Here is a 7,500-nt window from a genome sequence, read left to right as displayed (position 1 = left end):
GCATTTGACTGGAAAGAATAATCGCAAAAGTTTCCATAGAAAAATACAAAATTGATCCAAATCAATATAACTGTGTCGTTATTTATTTGATAGGTTTAACAGGAAAGCACAGTTCTGGCCATATGATGGTAGCTGCAACCGAAGCCGTCACATTCACCTATCATACGCTTATAATGTTGGGTCAGGTAAAAGATTATAGTAACTAGTAATTGGAAAGAAGTGCGGGACTCGAATCCACCACATGGATATTGCAAAACCGGCACGCTTCCGATGAGGCCACAATTGTTCCCAAACTCCAAGTGAAGCAAGCAAGGAAAATCATAACGGGAGAGTCAAAGCATGCAACACTCTTAGTGAGTCCGTCGACTCCCGCCAGCAGAGTGCTCCGCGTCGGTTGGCCTGTTTGTCCGGTCCTGTCCTTGCCGAGCTCGTAGTGTTTCTGTGGCTGTGAGCGCGAGTTGATGGTCGTGTGGTGACAGCGCGCGGTGTGTGTTGAGAGCAAAGACCCGAGGTCCTCCATGTAGGGATCGAGAAGGAGGAAGGACCAAAGGGACGTAGGAACCTAAGATTACAAGGTCATACACGTCTGTAGGTATCTTACTAGTCGTACTATACCTTGGGTTTTTCCATAGACAAGTGTGTCCGTCAAGACTTTCCCAGGCTGCCATGTAATAGAAGCAGACTTGTTTTTTATAGTGGAATGCGTAACTTGAAAGAAGTTTGCAAATCTTCACTGTGGTATTTTTATGGAAGAATTTGTGTACCCACCTGTGTGCTCATGCGACCGAGGAGTGAGCTATTCCACCTCCCTGCAGGTAAGGCAAGCAAATGCCCCAAGTTGAGAATGTTGTCGATAGAAGATGACACCAACCTACTTGCAACTTGGAGGGTGTGGCTTTTATCGTTTTCCTATTGATATCAATTTTATTTCAGAAATGCGAATTTCAGTGAAGCTAGTACGCATCAGCAAATGTAAAGGCATATGCAGGGAAATATTGGTTCACAACTGCCCCAATGAAAAATAAAAATGTCTTTGGTGATTTGGCAACATCGTTATCGCGCGGGAAAACTGTTTTTACTCGACAATCGTCCAACACAAGCAAGAATTTTATATCGTACGCTACTTCAAGCTCAGAGCTTGATATGCTATGTGGGAATATCTGAAAATTTCTTATTACCTTGAACCCCTTAATAGAGTAGAAAATAAAAAGAATAATGATAAATGAAACAATGGTGATATTAGTGAGTAAAGTGTATCTGGGGAGAACAATGAGTTAGGAAGGTCGCAACGATGTGTACAAGAATGCACTGTACACGTTGCGTTGTTCCAATAAATGAGCAAATAAGAGAGTAAATGGTCAAATGAATCAAATATTTGAGGGAGATTACAGCATGCCTTTAGATGCTAAGCAAACTGAATTATTGCACTTTCGATCGACTACTCAGTTGATGAATATGCCCATTATAATATATAAAACCCCACAAATTTATCATAGTAGCGCAGTAGCTTTATGTGGTTTCTTATTTCTTATATGTTTGAACGAACAAAACAGATAATATTAAACCCTGATTTTATGTTCCTTGGACTTAAGTTTTTTACACTGATGTCGAACTGTGATTTTCAACTTTGTGTCATTGTTGATAATTGAGCTTTAGCAATCTATATATGCTGTTTTCAATTATAGATTCCAGTTATCATGTGATTTTAATCACAAGTAAGTCTCTTATACTGATGTATTTGTACTTGGCTAGAAAAAAATGATATGAATATTTGGACTCGGTTTTTGTTCTTAATTTTATCTATTTATTTATGTATTTATTGGTTTATTTGGCTATCTATTTATCTCTCTATTTCTTAAATACGGCAACATTGCTCAAAAGTCACTTTACTTGCACTGCGCTTTGAATGAATACGCTGGACGAGGTTGGTGCCAACTCACAAAACAAACATCACATTTGCCAACGTACACATGTGATGTGCCCATCGGTTCCTAGACAGTTTTGCCTTCTGGATATTGCTTTTCTCTGATGGTACACAAATACTTTTTACCTCCATTCAGTGGGTCACTGTTCATAAACAATGACGTATTATTTTCAACATTATATTTTTTTAGTATATTTGATATTGTATAAAAATATATAGAATACAGTATGTTGCTTGAAAGTATTCCATTGTTTTATCGGTTCCTTGGATGTTGTTGTTGTTGTTATTATTATTATTATTATTATTATTATTATTATTATTATTATTATTATTATTATTATTATTATTATTATTATTATTATTATTATTATTATTATTATTGGTGTTATTATTGGTGTTATTATTGGTATTATTGTCATTATTATTATTATTATTATTATTATTATTATTATTATTATTATTATTATTATTATTATTATTATTATTATTATTATTATTATTATTATTGGTGTTATTATTGGTATTATTGTCATTATTATTATTATTATTATTATTATTATTATTATTATTATTATTATTATTATTATTATTATTATTATTATTATTATTATCATTATTATTATTATTATTATTAACACATTATCATTATCATTATCAATATCATTAATGTTTGAGAGAAGGCAGAGTGCCGGAGGACTGGAGGCCTGTATAGTTCCGCTTTACAAGGGAAAAGGGGGCAAGTGCGAGTGTAGTAGTTTCAGAGGGATGAGCTTGTTAAGTGTAGTTGGAAAAGCTTATGGGAGGATCTTGATTGAGAGGATTAGGAGAGGAACAGAGGGAGTAATTGGCGAGGAACAGTGTGGATTTAGGACAGGTAGAGTTTGCGTAGATCAGATTTTTGTGGCGAGACAGATATGTGAGAAAACTATAGGAAAAGGTAAGGATGTTTTTTTTTATGGATCTGGAAAAGGCTTATGACAGGGTAGACAGGAAGGCACTGTGGGAAGTTTTGCAGACATACGGGATAGGAAGAAAGCTTTTAGGAACTATCGAGTTTTTTTGAGAGTAGTAGAGCCTGTGTCAGCATTAGAAATAGAGTGAGTAGTTCGAGGTAAAGGTGGGACTTAGTCAGGGATGTGTTATGTCGCCTTGGCTGTTCAACCTATACATAGATGGGTTAGTACGAGAGGTAAATGCAAGGATGGTGGGTCAGGGATTGGAGATGGTTAAAGAAAATGGAGAAAAGTGGGATGTGAGCCAGCTGTTGTTTGCGGACGACACAGCGCTTGTGGCATGATCAGAGGAGTGGTTGAAGAAGTTAGTGACAGAGTTTGGAAGAGTGTGTGAAAGAAGGAGGTTGAATATAAATGTAGGCAAAAGTAAGGTGGTAAGATGTACAAGGGATGAAAGTGGCAGCAGACTGGAAGTGAGCATTGAGGGAGAGAGACTGGAGGAAGTGGATAGTTTTAGATACTTGGGTGCGAATATGGCAGGAAAGGGAGGAGTGGAGGTGCAGGTAGAATGTAGATTGAGAGATGCGAGTAAATGCCTTGGTGGATTAAAAAGTGTAATGGGAAATAGACATTTGGGAATGGATGCTAAGAGGAGGTTGTATGAAGGAGTGATTGTGCCGACAGCACTGTACGGGGCAGAAACATGGAACATAAGAGAGGAAGAGAGAAGGAGTTTGAATGTGTTTGAGATGAGGTGTCTGAGAAGTTTGATAGGGGTTACTAGACTGGATAAAGTGAGAAATAAAAGAATGGAAAGAATGAGTGAAGAAAGACTAGTAAAAGAGTTGTGGAAGGCAGATGTGGAAAGAGTGAACATGAGGAGGTGACCTAGGATAAGATGGATGGATGGGGTAAAGGGGGCTTTGGGGAAGAGGGGAATGTCTGTTGAGAAAGGACGGGAGAGGACAGAAGACAGGGGTGAATGGAGAATGGTTGTATATGGATGATGTGATGCATGAGGTGGAATGGGCGGGGGGATGGGGGGTGAGGTGGTATGTGTGAGGAAACATTGACGCAGCCCGAAGGGATTTCTCCCCGTCTTCTCCTTTTCTGCATGGGAAGACGGAGAGGGGGGTCACCAATTTAATGAAGCGGCCTTACTGTGGATGTGCTGTGTCTTGTGACACTGCCTCTGACCCAGGGCAGTGGACAAGATGCAGGGATGACCCGTCAACCAGGGGGTGCCAAGATAAGAGGGAGGGTAGAGGGTGGGGGGGAGGAGTGGAGTGTATTGGGAATGGAATAGGTGGAAATGGTTTTTATGCCTTTGTTTTTTTGGCTACCTCCCATGTAAGGGGGAAAAAAACCTTGGTATATGTATGTATGTATGTATTATCATTATTATTATTATCATTATTGTTATTATTATTATTATTATTATTATTATTATTATTATTATTATTATTATTATAATTGTTATTATTATTATCATCATTATTATTGATATTACTATAATTATTTTTGGTAGTCCGTGACTCAAGTGCAGCATTTGGACCCCGGCGGTCCATTGTAAACCCATCTCTGGGGAAAAAAAATAATGGAGGCTGGTGGGGGATCTTTAATTCCTTGAAGACTTAGAGGGAGTTTACACGGTTCGACAGACACGTGTTTAAAGTGATGTGCGAACGTGTGAACGGGGTATTTGGGGTTTAACCAACGTGTTCGACAACCAAATACCCCGTTCACACATCACTTTAAACACGTGTCTGTCGAACCGCGTTCGACGAACCGTCAGACCGTGTAAACCCCCTCTTAAGCACGTGATTATTTTCTTTATTACTTAACTTAATAACCTAGGCATGGGACGGAGATTAAATTATATATATATACATTTTTTTTGGGGGGGGGAAGGGAGGTAGCGGTCCGCCCTCTTTTACCTAACAATGGTATTCTTAAAATATCTTTATATAAATCTTATGTAAATCATTGGAAGGGAAATATTTATATAAGGAAAAAAAAATTAAGAATACCAACGTAAGATTCTTACAGTGGTATTCATAAAAAATATTTTCTCATATAAATCTTTCCCTTACAAGGATTTATATAAGTAAAGATTTTTTTTAAAGAATACCACCGCAAATCTCTTGCCTAATGGTGGGCTCCCTCAGACAAGCATCCCTGTGAAAAAGACAGTATGTCAACGGTAAACACCAGCTATTGGGAATTGAAATCTCAAACATTTACAAATATTCTCCGAGTCTGTAGTTGCTGAAGCGGTACCGTTCAGTCTCGTGTTTCGCATTTTCATTGTGTCCACACCCTAGATCTGATATATATATATACAAATATATATTGAATGAATGGATTTGACAGATGAGTGTGGGTGGAAGAAGAACAAGAGAAGGTGGGCTGGAACTACTTTATTGCTTATACGTTTAACCGACTCGATCTTCTTCAGTAAGCTGTCTACAAACTGCTCGAACCTTACAATTATACACTCGAAGTTGGAAACTCGGACAGGTCATACCGCTGGCTGTCTGGGGATTCCCATTCCCGTACCAATTACATGCTTCCTAATTTTATTTATTATCAATTTGCTCGCTACCTTCGATAAACATAGGAAACCTTCTCGACCAGTGGTATTTTCAAACGTGTGAATATAAGCAGCTTCAACCGTTTTTCTTATGTCTCTCTTTAATCCCGTATACAGAACCTTGACCCCCATCCCTGTGGGGCAAATGTCCAGATTTGTCAGCGTGCGGAACGAGTGAGTTGGATGTTCTGTGTGACCTAATGTCCCTCTTATGCTAGGCTAGGCGTTTATCTCCGTAGTGTGTAGAGGTGTACCTGCTGTATGTAATGCGGTAAATGTTACTGAGGACATTCTGGGCCAGTATCTTTTTACTCTTGGTCTTGACAATTTTTCCTGTATTTGAATTGGAAGCCCTTGCTATTTTCATCCCACCTTTCCCAAGAAATCTGCCAATGAATTCGGTTTTCTTGGAATAAGGAACTGAAATGTATTGTGTTTTATTACAAAAGGATTACAAAGGATTACAAAGGCGGAGCATGACGACAGGAGACCTTCTGGTCCATATCTAGGTCGGATGCGAAAAAATCATAATAATGATAAACAAATAAATGAATAAATAAAAACTATGATAATGTAAATAATAGATAAAATAAATAAATGCATAGCTATAGTTACATAATAAACAAGTAAATAATAAATAATAATAAATTGACATAACTAATAATAAATGAGTAAATAATAAACAAACGGACAAATGATAACAAAACAAATAAACAAATAATATAGAATAAATGAGTCATTATAGTATCTTGCTTAGGTGTTTATATAAATGATTCTTAAAGCTTCGAACTGAACTACATTGCACTGCCTCTGAAGGAGGTTTATTCCATTCATTGACTACACAGTTGGCAAAGTTGTTTCTACCCACTTCCAAATTAAATCTATTTCCGGACAGATTGAGACCATTGCTTCTTGTCTGATTCTCATTCATTGTGAAAATTTGGTCACTTTTGATGTCGATTCCCTTTAGACCTGTATCAAGTCACCTCTAAGTCACTTAGTTTCATGAAAATATTCTTAGTTTTTTCTTTCATTTTGCTAATCATCAACTCCCCTACCGGATGAAAGAAAAAGTTAGGAGTAAACAAATTGACGCAGCCCGAAGGGATTTCTCCCCGTTTTCTCCTTTTCTGCATGAGGGGACGGAGAGGGGGAGTCGCCAATTAATGAAGCGGCCCTGCTGTGGATGTGCTGTGTCTTACGACAATCCTTCTGACCCAGGGCAATGGACAAGATGCAGGGATGACCCGTCATCTAGGAGGTGCCAAGATAAGAGGGAGGGAAGAGGGGAGAAGAGTATGTAGGGGTATAGAATAGGCGGGAGTGGTTCTTAAGTCTTTATTATTATTATTATTATATATATATATATATATAGATATATATATATATGTATATATATATACATATATATATATACATATATATATGTATATATATATATATATAATACTGATGACCCACTTTCGGAGAAGAATAATCGAAGATATAGAGATCTGTATATTTCGATCACTTACTGTGATCCTCTTCGGCAGATATGTGATCGAAATATACAGATCTCTATATCTTCGATTATTCTTCTCCGAAAGTGGGTCATCAGTATTATTTTACATATGTGCTACGACATATCTTTGTTGATATATATATATATATATATATATATATTATGTGTGTGTGTGTGTGTGTGTGTGTGTGTGTATGTATAAGAATCTATATATTTATATGTATATATATATATATATATATATATATATATATATATATCTTCAATATATATATATATATATAATATCTATATATATAATATCTATATATATATATAATATATATTATATATATACATATATATATATATATATATATATATATATATATATATAGTTGAAATCAGCTGATTAAAATCGTCAGGTATTTTGCACAAGAAGTGCAGTCGGTGCTATACAGAATTTACTGAATTGGTCCAAATATGGTGACTTTTTTTTTTTTTTTTTTTTTTGCGCCATATTGTAGTAGAGTGGCCAATTGAAACTAAA

At 36.5% G+C, this 7,500-nt stretch overlaps 1 protein-coding gene across 6 annotated transcripts in view; it reads left to right on the top strand.

Moving 5' to 3' along the window:
- Nucleotides 1-348: 348 nt before the first annotated feature.
- The window catches only part of LOC143029169 (metabotropic glutamate receptor 1-like), a 552,309-nt gene continuing 545,157 nt past the window's right edge, over nucleotides 349-7,500 (top strand). For 3 of the 6 annotated variants that reach the window (XM_076191661.1, XM_076191663.1, XM_076191660.1), the window contains exon 1: nucleotides 350-815. The gene's annotated coding sequence lies outside the window, so the exon portion shown is untranslated. Of the gene's footprint in view, nucleotides 816-7,500 lie in introns of all 6 variants that reach the window. The other 3 variants (XR_012966800.1, XM_076191664.1, XM_076191662.1) reach the window with 2 other exon arrangements.

Source organism: Oratosquilla oratoria, chromosome 10 (assembly GCF_046742065.1).
Source record: "Oratosquilla oratoria isolate Oo_2021 chromosome 10, ASM4674206v1, whole genome shotgun sequence".
In the NCBI taxonomy this organism is placed as follows: Eukaryota; Metazoa; Arthropoda; class Malacostraca; order Stomatopoda; family Squillidae; genus Oratosquilla; species Oratosquilla oratoria.
This window is presented reverse-complemented; position numbering and strand designations above follow the sequence as displayed.